Source organism: Lutjanus erythropterus, chromosome 2 (genome assembly GCF_056507025.1).
Source record: "Lutjanus erythropterus isolate fLutEry1 chromosome 2, fLutEry1.hap2, whole genome shotgun sequence".
In the NCBI taxonomy this organism is placed as follows: domain Eukaryota; kingdom Metazoa; phylum Chordata; class Actinopteri; order Lutjaniformes; family Lutjanidae; genus Lutjanus; species Lutjanus erythropterus.
Window position 1 is genome coordinate 3,539,092 of NC_139318.1, and position 12,932 is coordinate 3,552,023.

The window sequence follows — 12,932 nt, forward strand, 5'->3', positions numbered from 1 at the left end:
ATAAGAATCCATTTTTATCAGTTGCATCCGCAATTATTGCTAATGATTGTAAAAATTGTGGGTTGTGGGGAGCATAAACTTTTCTCAGCTTTTGAAAGGGGGGCTTGCCAGAAAAAGTTTGGGACTAGAGTCCTTGTAGTGAGTCAAACAGTAAGCTGTGGCCCACATGTTCATCTCTGATCAACTAACCTGTTGACCAACATTGCTGCTTTTAGGAGAAGAAAATCATTTTAAACTGACAAAGATTTTCAGGGACACAGACATCAGTAAGTTGTGTCGGATAGTAAAGTTGGCGAACAGAGTGGACCTGCTCTCTGATGTCTACATCAGTCTTGTCTTGCTGTCCTGGGAGCTGCTCCGTGACAGCACACAATGTTGATGGATGAAAGTCAGTAAAAATGGTTGCTGTGGTTCTGCAGCAAAACCCGTCGCGTGATGACAACATAAAACATGTTTACTTCTCCAGTCCAGATTTATTTAGCTTCCTGTACAAGCCTGCACTGTCTGTGTGTCTCTGAGGTTTGTAAAGACAGTAACTGGGTTTTGAAAAAGAGGCGTCTTCCTCCTCCTCCTCCTCCTCGTCCTCCTCCTCCTCCTCAGAGAGCCCCACTGTCTGCCCCCCATGATCGCTTGTCATTTTTTAATCTGTGAAATGTTCCTATTAATCTCAGTCCACACAGCACATCATCTATCTGTGTTTCATTTCCATCAGTCAATTAGCTGGCTTATGTCATGCTTTTGTTTTGGGTCCGCTACATCTCTGTCTGTCCTGGTCCAATGAGACACTTCATTATGTGTTGGGAAACTTGATTAGCGGGACTCAAGCTCTGTCCTGGTTCTGAATGCATCTGCCCACCTTTTAGCCATCAATCTGTGTTATTTGTTGTGCTTTGTTCATTAGTCACAGGCAGAATAATAAAACGCCTTGCAGCACAGCATGTAATGCCATTAATGGTTATTTGTCATTCGGGGGGAGCTATTTAAAGGTGGTGCTCTGGCAGCCCTAGCAGGGTTTAAGAGGCACTAAGCCACCACAGGCTCAATCTGTCAGGACTAAATTATTCATGTTGCTTAAGACGTCTGGTCACAGACGGGGGGGCGGGGGGGGGTGAGACGGGCCAGGCGGGAAAAAGTACTGTACGTCTGCTGATTTACATTTAGAGACGTGTGGTTTGAGAGTTCAGGCTTCTAAGAAACCAAAGAACAACTTTCTGTCAGATCCAAAGTAACTTCTGCCTTTAAACTCTTCACCCATAAAACTTTATTTGAATTTGTAGTGGATATCCAAGAATGTGTCAGACTGAATTCTGGAAAAAATGTGTATAAACTGATACATAATTAATTTGAGATTTAGTATTCTATGGCATTTGGCATTTCAGGTATGCCCGTACAGAATGGGCTGACTGCTTGGCTCCTGGAAGTGCTGCTTGCAGCATTGTCAAGAACTGTGGTACGGCTGTCCACAGCATCCTTGTGAACTGCTTATCACACTGGACAATGTACCCCCTTGGGTCCACAGCAAGACACCCACCAAGTGTGAAGTCAATCAGATGAGCAGTTCTGGAGATATGTGAAGGACAGTCACACACACACAGACAGACAGAGATTCTTTATTTTATAGTTAAATGCTGCTGCTACAAGGCCGCTTATTAGTCAAATTTATCATGGTCACTCAGACATCCACCAGATGTGATTCAATAGCACAAAGCATTGAGGAGATATGACATATTTTTGTAATATAAGCCGTACAAACAGCTGGCCTTCAAAGCAAACTTTGAAGGCCAGCTGTAGCAAAACTGTAAAGAATAGCAAAAATCTAAAAAGTTGCCTCTTCCAACTTGGTACAGAGATTGTCTGTTCCAAACTTGGCGATAATTGCTCAAACTTTGTTGGAGAAGTAGTGGAAAAAAAATACAGATATGGATGAAATTCAAAATGGTTGAAAATTGATCTAGATGCAAAGGGGTGTGGCTTATACAGAGACATTCATCTGGACCCACTGGACTGAAGGTTCAAAAGCTGAAGACTATCTGGTAAAATTGCACCAAATTCAACACTGCACTCCCTTGGGTCCTCAGCAATCAGCTGCCAAGTATGTGGTCAATCAGATGAACTGTTGTCAAGAAAATCAAAGAAAAACATACATACATACATGCAGGTAGAGATTCAGTCCTTTGTTGTAAGATTTTCAGTGGATGGAGTGGTGCAGTCATAACAAAAGTATCTGGGTTATCTCTAATGAATTATGCCTGGAACTATTTTCCATCCATCCATTATCTGACCTGCTTAAAAGAAAACTCCATCAGTTTAGCATTTCACTCAGACGTGTAACCTTGTCAGACTGATGATGGGCAGTTAATATCAGTATGAAAACAGAGGCAGCAGAACCAGAGATATTGTTTTTCACAATGCAACTTGTCGTTGTTGTTTCAGTTATGTGATGTTACAGTGCATTTATGTGGTATTAATAATCAGAACAATGATTTTTCAACTGGGAAAATTCACATAAACTCCCTGTCATGTTGGAACAACAACTCAGAAAGAGAAAATGTTGTTACACTATTCACCGAGTTATTGACTGTTAATACACAGAATTATGTTGGACTAGATTAACTGTTTGTGTCATGGCTATACCTCCAGGGGCCTGCACTATGAAGCAGGTTCAACACACCCAGGGTATCTCTAAGTGATCTGACATGACTAAACCCAACAGAGGCAGTCCCAGGGCTTCCTAATCTAGTCAAGAGCACGTTCACATAAACAAGGCAGCATCTGACCAATCACATCATGGACAAGACCACTGATAGCAGAGCAAATGACAAGCAAAGTATAATATTAGACAAATAATAAAGAAGAAGGCGATCATAACTATCATAATCTAGACTGAAAGAAACACTCCTGCAGCTGCAACATGCAGGAAGGACAGACAGCAATCAGACTGTGTGAATAATAATAATGATAATATATTTATTCTATTATATATTTCAGGATACTCAAAGATATTTTACATGATTTAAAATGATCATAGATGACAACAAACTAAATATATACATATAATGCACAACATTAATCACACATTAAAAACAGAGCCTTAAAGTATCACCGCTCCATCATTAGAGCACGAGAAGATCTGACTATAATTACATTTGTGTAGTCCATTAAATTAATGTGCTGTTTATGTGCATTGTTGAGACAGTTTTAGTCTTATTCTTTCCGCAGCACTCAGTGATGTCAAGCTGACTCAGGAGAGAAACAAACCATTTAATACCTTTGATGATCGTCTGTCTGTCCTCTGATCTGCAGACTGATCATCAAACGTACTAAAAGGTGTAATTGAGAGTGTGATCCAATATTTTTTAACGCAGCAGTGGGTCAGAGTGCAGTGTAAAACAGACTGTGCAATTAAAAAGTAAATATAAAAACAGTTCAAAGCGGTCAGCAGGCTTTTCAGACTTTCATGTTTTTAAGTACTAGAAGTACAAGGCTTTAGTACTTCAGTCAGTCATTGTTGTAGGATGCAATCAGTTTATAAAAGCACAATCAAATAACCATCTCTGTGCACTGAGGATGGTGATGCCCAGTGCCATTTAATAAAGTGATTTGATTGGTCAGCAGGCAGTGCTTCCATACTAATTTCTTATCTTGAACATAACCTGTTCCGGAGCACATTAGGCATTCAGTGTAAGTTACCATGGCGATCTACCTCGGTAAGAGAGAAGTAAACCACCGTCATAGTACGGAAAACCAAGGGTTAGCCCTGAAATAATTTCACCAACCACAAATCCTGCTTCATACAGTACAGTCCTCTGTTTCTCCTGTCTGTCTTTGTGTGTGTGGTCTGCATGTGCTCCCACATGTGCTCCCACCACCCCTGAGAGAGCAGTGTCACCCACAATTGCGGCAACTCTCTGTTCAAACGGGGAGGGCCCCTCTTCTCCTGTCCCCCCACCTGTTTTGGCCACACTTTGGCAGTGGGCAGCCATCTTCCGCTTCACATCCACCTTGATGTCGGACCACTTCTTCCTTACTTCTGCTTGTGTGCACTTCTCTGACCCCACAGCATTGACAGCCTCACACACACTCTCCCACTCACTCTTCTTGCGTTTGTTGCTTATGCCAGAGGACAGCGTGCCAAAGAGCACATTTTTGCCATTTGTGCCTCGACTTCAGCGAGTAGCGCCTCCAATTTGCTTTCTGTAAAATTCCTTTTTTTTTTCCCGTCTTACTTCTTTTATTATTTTCTGACCATGCAGAGAGGGGAATCTCAGGTGCAGGGCTCATTTAAACATGATTTGTGTATTTAAATGGGGGCGTGGACAGGGAGGGGTCGGGTACTCCAACATGTGTGCTGAATTCCACATTGATTCGGATGTACAAAGGAAATGTGCTTGCATTCATGCTTGCACACAGATTCATACATCTGGATATTTTTGTGCATACAATGTTTACTGGATTTGAGCGTACGCCATGTTTCAGTAGGAAATCCACACAAGTCTTTGTACATGAGGCCCCAGGTCTGCACATTTCCCTTCCATTTTAACTATCTGAAGTGGTCCTAGCACGTCAGCCTCCAGTTTGCCCCCTTTCCTCTGCTCCTGTCGTCTGTTCTTCTGGAGAACAGAATCCCCCACCTGGAACTGGTCATTTTGGCCCCTTTGCTGCTTCCTCTTTTTGACCTTCTCTTGGCTTTTCCTCATGTTGAGTGTCACGTCCTTAAACACAACCTCCTGCCTTTTCAGGCCTTCACCAATCTCTTCTGTAAGCAGCAGGCTGCTGACCTTGTCCTCAGTGACCTGCAATAAATTGTTTATGAATTAGAGAACATGGATGGAAAAGTTCATTTTATTTATAATATAATAACACATATGTATTGGTGGCCACCATCTGTCACTGTGAGTTTACCCACCAGATCCATCCCAACAAGCGCAAGAGGCTCCGATATCTGAGAGAAAAACAAAGGAAAAATTTGGACGTGAGATTGATAGCACTGATGTGTTTAAAACCTGACGGTATCTTGTTTCCTTTACCTCAACTGGGCTGTACTGTTTTTTTTCCTTCAAATTTGCCCTCTTGTTCTGACATTGTGGGCACTGAGCAACCTAAAACAGACAAGTACAAACAAAGAATTATAACCATAACTGGATATTAGTTCAGTATTACATCCACATAAAGGCTCTCAATATATGCAAAAACAAACATTACTCTGCTATTTAACCTGAATGTGTATTCCTCATCATTTTGAGGATACCAACTCACCCATTTGCGAATGTCACCCTCCATGCCTGGCCAAAAATATCTTGTAATGATGGCACTGTGAGTTTTTTCAACACCACAGTGTCCACCAAGAGGGCTGGCAATGAACTCAATGAAGAGTTTGTTTGCCTCTTCTGCAGATGCCACAACTTCAGCCAGGTGTTCTGCTCGGTGCTGCTTTCGCCTGCAGATATAGTACAGCTCTCCATCTGGGTTTAGAAGTCAAGAGATTAGACTAACTGGAAGTCTTACAAGGTATGTGGATAATTGTTTGAAGTCCATGTGGCATCAGTCCTTACCCTGTACCCTGAAGGTGTCAGCACGTCTCTTCATAACATAACGTTGTTTGCTCGTTGTTCCCTCAGGATAACGGTTATGGAGCTTGATGTCCAGAACCTCTCGCAGTGTTGGAATCCATCCCTACCTTTCCCTGTCTCAGCCTGTCTAACCTGGACTCACCTCCCACTACTTACACCTGTCTCACCTACTACTACCAACAACTGTTTCACGTCTCACCACCTACACCTGCCTCACACCTACGCCACGCCACGCCACGCCACACTGCTCCACACACAAACACAAAACTACTCAACCAGCAAACAAGCACACCACACTTACCCACTATTCACTCAAAAGGTCCACAAAAGCAGAAATCAATCAACAATACAACTGTCACTCACCAATCACTCACTAATCACTGTCTCTGTCTCTTCGCTATTGCTCACCAACTTACTCAAAAACCCAAAAAACTAGTGATGTTCGATACCATCGATTTCCTTTCCAATCCGATACAGAGTAAAATTCAGCCTGGTATCGGCGATACGATCCGATATCAATACTTTGTGCAAATATCTAATCATAGCTTCATAAAGAATAGTAGTAAGAAAGAATATTTATTTATTTATTTATTTATTCCAAAGTATATTGAGGTAGCGGCCTCATTTACAATATAGCCAAGCTAATACAACAACAGAAAAACCAAACAGAGAACACAATCATATAAAATATGTGAAAATGGTGTTTCAAACCCTAAATAAAAATGAAATGAGTAAAATAATAAAACCATTAAAATAAATTATTGTTTAATTATTAAGAACTACTATAAAAATGAAAACTTGCATCTTAATTCACGTTACATGAACATGTTAATGTGAAAATACTGAACATGTAAATAACACTTCAACAAAAGCATCCCTCGTTGACACTTTCCCTCATTCACAAGTAACAATAGCATATTTACTGTCTTCCCCTTTAGTCCGTTCCGTTTTTCGCTCAGAACCTCTCCTGCCTTTGAAAAGACTCTCTCTGCTGGTACAGAAGTGGCAGTAATTCCCAGGTATCTCACTGCTAGTTTGCTCAGGACTGGGAAAGTTGGTTTGTGTTCTTGCCACCAAACCAGTGCATCCCTATCTTGGGGAATCACTTTTTCTTCTGAATACCGACGTACCTCAATGAGCACATCACTGGCAGCTGACCGGTGATGTTGTCCTGACAAAACCTGCATGTCAAAATCAGTCCATATCTCTCCTTTTGATACAGCTGAACCTGAGGGGGCAGAACTCTGGTTTGGCCCTGAGGCAGAAGACCCTGAAGTAGAAAGCCATGAGGTAGAGCTAACAGTAGCTGTTGAGCTTGGGGCTAGAGTGGGAGCTGCCTGTCCTGTCTGATAGACTTCCTGCATTTCAGAGAGGAGACATTTTTTCATTACTTCCACATTGTCTTTGTCTCAAAAACTAAGATGTTTAAACCTAACATCCAGAAATGTACTAGCAGCTAGACAGTGAATGCTCTCAATACCCCTGAATCTGCGCTGACATTGCTTTGCCAGTTGTGTGGCAAGGGAGCTGCCTTGACGTTCACAGGCTACTACAGCCCTGTGAATGAGTGACACGAGCGGAATCACTTTGAAGGAGTGACACGGGAAGTTTCAGCTGAAAAGTGTGTTTCAGTCTCCAAATGGCCATAGTGCATCAACTGATTGCTTGATAAGGGATATTTCTCCCTCATTTAAGCACAATGCATTCCTCCCTAAAAGCCAGAGGGCTGTGGTCACAGCTTCATTTTGCTCACAGAGCCTCTCCAGCATGTAAAAAACTGAATTCCAGTGAGTATCTACTGACTGAATTAGCTTGTGCTCTGCCACTTTCAACTGTCGTTGAATACCACTGAGCTTCTGTGTGGCCTGTGCGTGGTGAAAAAAAGACACAATTGCACTGCATTTCTCCAGCACTTTCACCACTTCCGGGACAGTTTTTAAACTGTCCTTTACAATTAAATTCAGTGTATGTGCAAAACATGGATGATGCCTCCATCCAGCCTTGTGCACTGCAGCAACCATATTTGCACCATTGTCTGTCACAACTGCAACAACCTTGTCAGTTATGCCCCATTCTTCTGTGATGTGTTTAAGTGCTAAACTGACATTACCTGCTGTATGCTGCCCGTGGAAAGTGTGGGTTTCCAAAACAAATTCCCTCATTTGCCAGTTTTCAATGAGATGACATGTTACAGTCAAATACGCCTCTGCGGACACCGAAGTCCACATATCAGTGTTAAGTACAACACTAGAAGCATTTTGCAAAGATGCCCTTACTTTGCCTTTGCATTCATCAAACATCTTCACAAGATGAGTCTCTGTCAGTTTTTTTCTTCCTGGGAGTTTATATTTTGGGTCAAGAGCTCTCACAAATCCTTAGCAACCTTGGTCTTCCACTATGGACAGAGGCTGGAGGTCCTTCGCAATCATCTCTCCCAGGCATCTTGTGAGTGTTGCTGCTCTTGGGGAATCATCTTCAAACGATATAAAATCACAGGGCAAAACAAATGATATTCTGCATTGAATTCTTAATCTTATTTAGATTCAACTATGTACGTAGTCCCTATAATAAGTGGATACAAACACTTGCTGTTTTATAATACTGGGTGACTCAAATTGCGAGTAAAATATTTAGTTAAATAAATAAATGTCAATACCTAAATTTAAAAAAATTCATTTAACAGTTAAAGCTAGTCCAAGCTGAACTCATGCAGCTATTTGTTGAAGCATGTATTTATTTTGTTACTTATTTCATAACCATATTTATTCATTTGAACAACTCCAACAGCAACAGTGCTTAGCACCGCTTAAAGCTCCACATTTTCTCCCTCTGTACCTGCCTGCAGCACCAAAGGACTCCGCCAGAGATGTCTGTCTTGCCCTAGCAGCAGCATCTGACACTGTGCTCTCCTCTTCTGTCCACCTCAGTATAAATGCTTTGTATTCTGTGTTGTGGTTTAACCTGAGGTGTTTTACAAGGTTTGTTGTGTTGCCACAACTCCTTACTGTTTTCCCACATACATTACTGTTTGTGGAGCTGAAATAGCTCCACACATGACTCAGTTTCCGCTCTGCCATGGTCTCTACACTGAATGACTGACTGACTGAGCCGCTGCGCTTACGCATTATGCACTTACCCAGGCGGAAGAAAAAGTAGTTCCCACCAACCCCATCATTTAGACAAGATCTCAATAGTTTAGTTACTTTTCGCTGTGTTCCTGTTAATGATATACATTACCTCAAATGACTGAAGTATCAAAAGTATCGATATTTTGATTTGAGAATCAATTTTAGAGTGTAAAGATCTGGTATCGGAGATATCGATATTTCAGTATCGATCCACACATCACTACACAAAACTGTGATGTGATAACCAGCCTTATATAGCATGGGATGTGCCACTCCCCCTCACTTATTATGTTACTTTTCACCTGTGTATAACGGCTGCCTAGTGATTGTCCCTATTAGCCAAATGGGTTCTCAATCTTGTCTAATTTGATTGAGAGAGTATGCTGAATACTGTAGATCAACACACTGGACATTGTAGGGCATTCTATTGTGTGGGCGAAATGGCTCAATAGCGCCATCTACAGAGTAGCCCCAACAGCATGTTTCTCCGATATGCATGAAACTTGGTATGCATATGTATAACACCGAGACGCACAAAAAAGTCTCTTGCACCCATTGGCCAAACCTGACAGGAAGTCGGCCATTTTGGATTTTGTGGCTGTTTTTGGCGATTTCCACATTTAACAAAGTCCTCCTACAGGATTCATCATAACAACTTCAAAATTGCTGGCTACCATCTAGACTACTTTGTGATCAAAAGTTATTAAAATCTTTCACTCATGTTAAAGGGCCTGGATGTCAGGTGGCGGCAAATTTTGATGTTTGGCCATGAAACAGGAAATTGCTATAACTTTGGGGTACATGGTTGGATCTGCACCAAACTTCATGTGTATGATCAGTGTATTGGCCCGAATACGTCTGTGTGATAACCTATCACGACAACCATAGCACCCCCTGGTGGTGACAGGAAATGACTTAAGGTTTTGACCTGCTGCTTCAACCACGTTGATTATTTCCAATTCAAATTTGGTCAGGAAGACGTTAAGAAGTGGGTAAGGCTATATTTTGAAGATGGCGATGGTACGTTAAAGGGCGTCAGCGTGAGAGTGCGGCGAAGGATCGCGGCCCGAAAAAGCAACATATTTAGCATTAACTTTTGTGTACAAGTACGCATCAGCATGAAATTTCAGATGTGCGTGACGGGTCCTGGCCTGAACGGCTTGACCACGCCCTTTAAACAGCAGCCCCCCACCACGTTTCGCCGACATGCACGAAACTTGGTACACACATGTATCACCCCCAGACGCACAAAAAAGTCTCTTGGACCCATAGGCCAAAACCGACAGGAAGTCGGTCATTTTGAATTTCCTGGCCGTTTTGGCGTTTGACTTATTTTTACGAACTCCTCCTACAGGAAGAATCAGAACGGTGCCAAATTTGCTGGCTACCTTCTGCACTACACTCTCATCAAAAGTTGTTAAAAAACTCTGCAGATTTGGAAGGGCGTGGCCACAGTGTGGTGGCGAATTTTGATGATTCGCCATGAATTTAATTTTTTAATTTTTTGCTATAACTTATGTATAAATGGTTCAATTTGCACCAAACTTCACATGTCTGATAATAGTCCGGCCCTGAACACACCTATATGAAAATATTCCATAATTCTCATAGCGCCCCCTGTTGGCAACAGGAAATGTCATGCTTTACAGTCTGAGGTCCTGCTCCCACCACGTTGACCATATCAAACTCCAATCTGGTCTGAAAAACCATAAGCCATTGACGATGCTATATCATGAAGATCAGGACGTCTCATTAAACTGCGTCGCCCTGGCGGTGTGGCAAAGGTCCATGTTTCACCATAACACAGGAAGTTGCTATAACTGGACTGTACGTGGTTTGATCTGCCTGAAACTTCACATGCTTGTTAACAGTCCCGGTCTGAACATATGGTATGAGTTTAGTCGATGTCCATGGCCACATGGCTTGGCCACGCCCATTAACGTGTTTAGCCAAACACAGGAAATGGCTTTAACCTCCTTGTACTTGGTCAAAACTGGCTAAAACTTTACATGTTCATTAACAGTCCCGACCTGAACATGTGATATGAGTTTCATTTATGGGTGTGGTCAAATGGCTTGACCACGCCCTTTTAACATGTGGCGCCGCAAATAATGAGTATATATATAGACGTTTCGCTGACATGCAAGAAAATTGGTATGCATATGTATCACACAGAGACAAACAAAAAAGTCTCTTGGACCCATAGGCTAAAGTCAACAGGAAGTCAGCCATTTTGAATTTCGTGCTCAATTTTGGCGTTTTCCACATGACCTATTTTAACGAATTCTTCCTACAAAAATGTTTCAGTTGACTTCAACACTGGCGTGGAGCATCTAGACAAGTGTGTGATTAAAACTTATTAAAAGATTTGGTCAACGTTAAACGCTATGGCTGTAGCGGGGTGGCGAATTTTCATGTATCACCATGAAACAGGAAATTGCTATAACTTTAATGTAAATGAGCCAATCTGCATCAAACTTCACATGTGTGATAATAGGCATGCCCTGAACACATCTACGTAATACTGGGGGCAGGAAATGACAGTGAATTCCTTTAAAAAGTAGTTCACCCAAAAATGAAATTGCACTCAATAACTACTCATTCCTGTGCTGATGTGAGTAGGGATGAAGATCTCTAGCACACAAGGCACTCCCAGAGTTTCAGCAGAAAACAGAACTGCAGAAAATCCAAATCCATCAAATCCAGTACAATTGCAGTGAACAGTCACCAGTTTTAAAATGTAAAACAGAACACAAAAACAAACCCACAAAATGCCTCCCTACTGCTCAAATGCTGTAATCCTGGAAACGACTTAGACAACACACAGACGTTTTCTCAGAAACAGTGACTTGATATGGGTACAGTTTACTTAGCAAACTTTCAAAAAAGAAGAAAATGTCTGAGGACTTCGACATAGAAGAGAAAAATTTTTTTCTTTGCTGCAGCTGTGCCGCTTGGGATAGAGCTTGGGTGCCTGCTTCAGCCGTGTACATGCACTTCCAGTCTCAGAGGCTACAGTTGACAATTAGGCTGAAAACATGGTGTAAATGGTGTCTTTGTGACTTTTACCTCTTACAGACACTTAAATGACACCACATGAAAGGTATGGAGAAATTTTGTGGGTTTTTTGTGTTCTTTTTTTCACATTTAAAAAATGCTCACCATTCACTTCGAATGTACTGGATTTGGCTGCACAGCTGTTTCCCGCTGAAGCCCCAGTAGTTTACTGTGCACTGGAGGTCTTCCCCCATCCTTGCATCAGCACGGGGGTGAGTGGGTATTGAGCGACAATTCGTTTCAGGGTGGACTGTGGCTTCAGGGCGACGTCCGACGGTCACGACGACACAGAGCCTCTCTGCCCGGGACGGGTTTGGCTGCTGGGCCGCGGTGGCCGGCCCCCCGAGTGGTGCGGGGTGCGAGGGCCCGTTCAACACTGCTTGCAGCTTTAATTCTTCTTATTATTATTATTCTTGTTCAGACAAATGAATCGCATTTTTCTTTTTTGGGGGCCTTATCATGGGCGCGTCAGTCCTGGCGAAAAATTACATATTTTAAGGGTCTCGGAAATGGGCGGGGCGAAATGGCTCAATAGCGCCATCTAAAGACGAGCCCCGACAGCATGTTTCTCTGACATGCATGAAACTTGGTACGCAGATAGAACACACCAGGACGTACATAAAATCTTCTTGGAGCCTAAACCCTACAGGAAGTTGGTCATTTTGGATTTTGCTGCTGTTTTTGGCGTTTCACACGTGTCGAATTTGAACGAACTCGTCCGACACGATTCGTTGTAACGACTTCAAAATGGCTGTGTACCATCTAGACTACTTTGTGATCAAAAGAATTTTGATGTTTCGCCATGAAACAGGAAATTGCTATAATTTTGGGGTACATTGTCGGATCTGCACCAAACTTCATGTGTATGAGCAGTGTATTACACTGGTTTGGTAAATACTCAATTCTAATAAAAGGTCTGTTATTTCTGAATAGCAGACTGCTGCTGTCAATAGACAGTTGCTATAGACACAGTTCTGATCATAGACTCTGGAGGAGCAATGCAATCATTTTCAATCATTATAAACTTTGATTAAATCTGTAGAGCAACATTACTCCATTCTAGATAGCAAAAATTTCCATAAAACAAAATAGTTGAATGAAATTAAAACAGTTAATACTGTGTATTGCATTAAGATGTTAAAACTGCAGGCTGCATGAGAATACAGACTAAAAACGT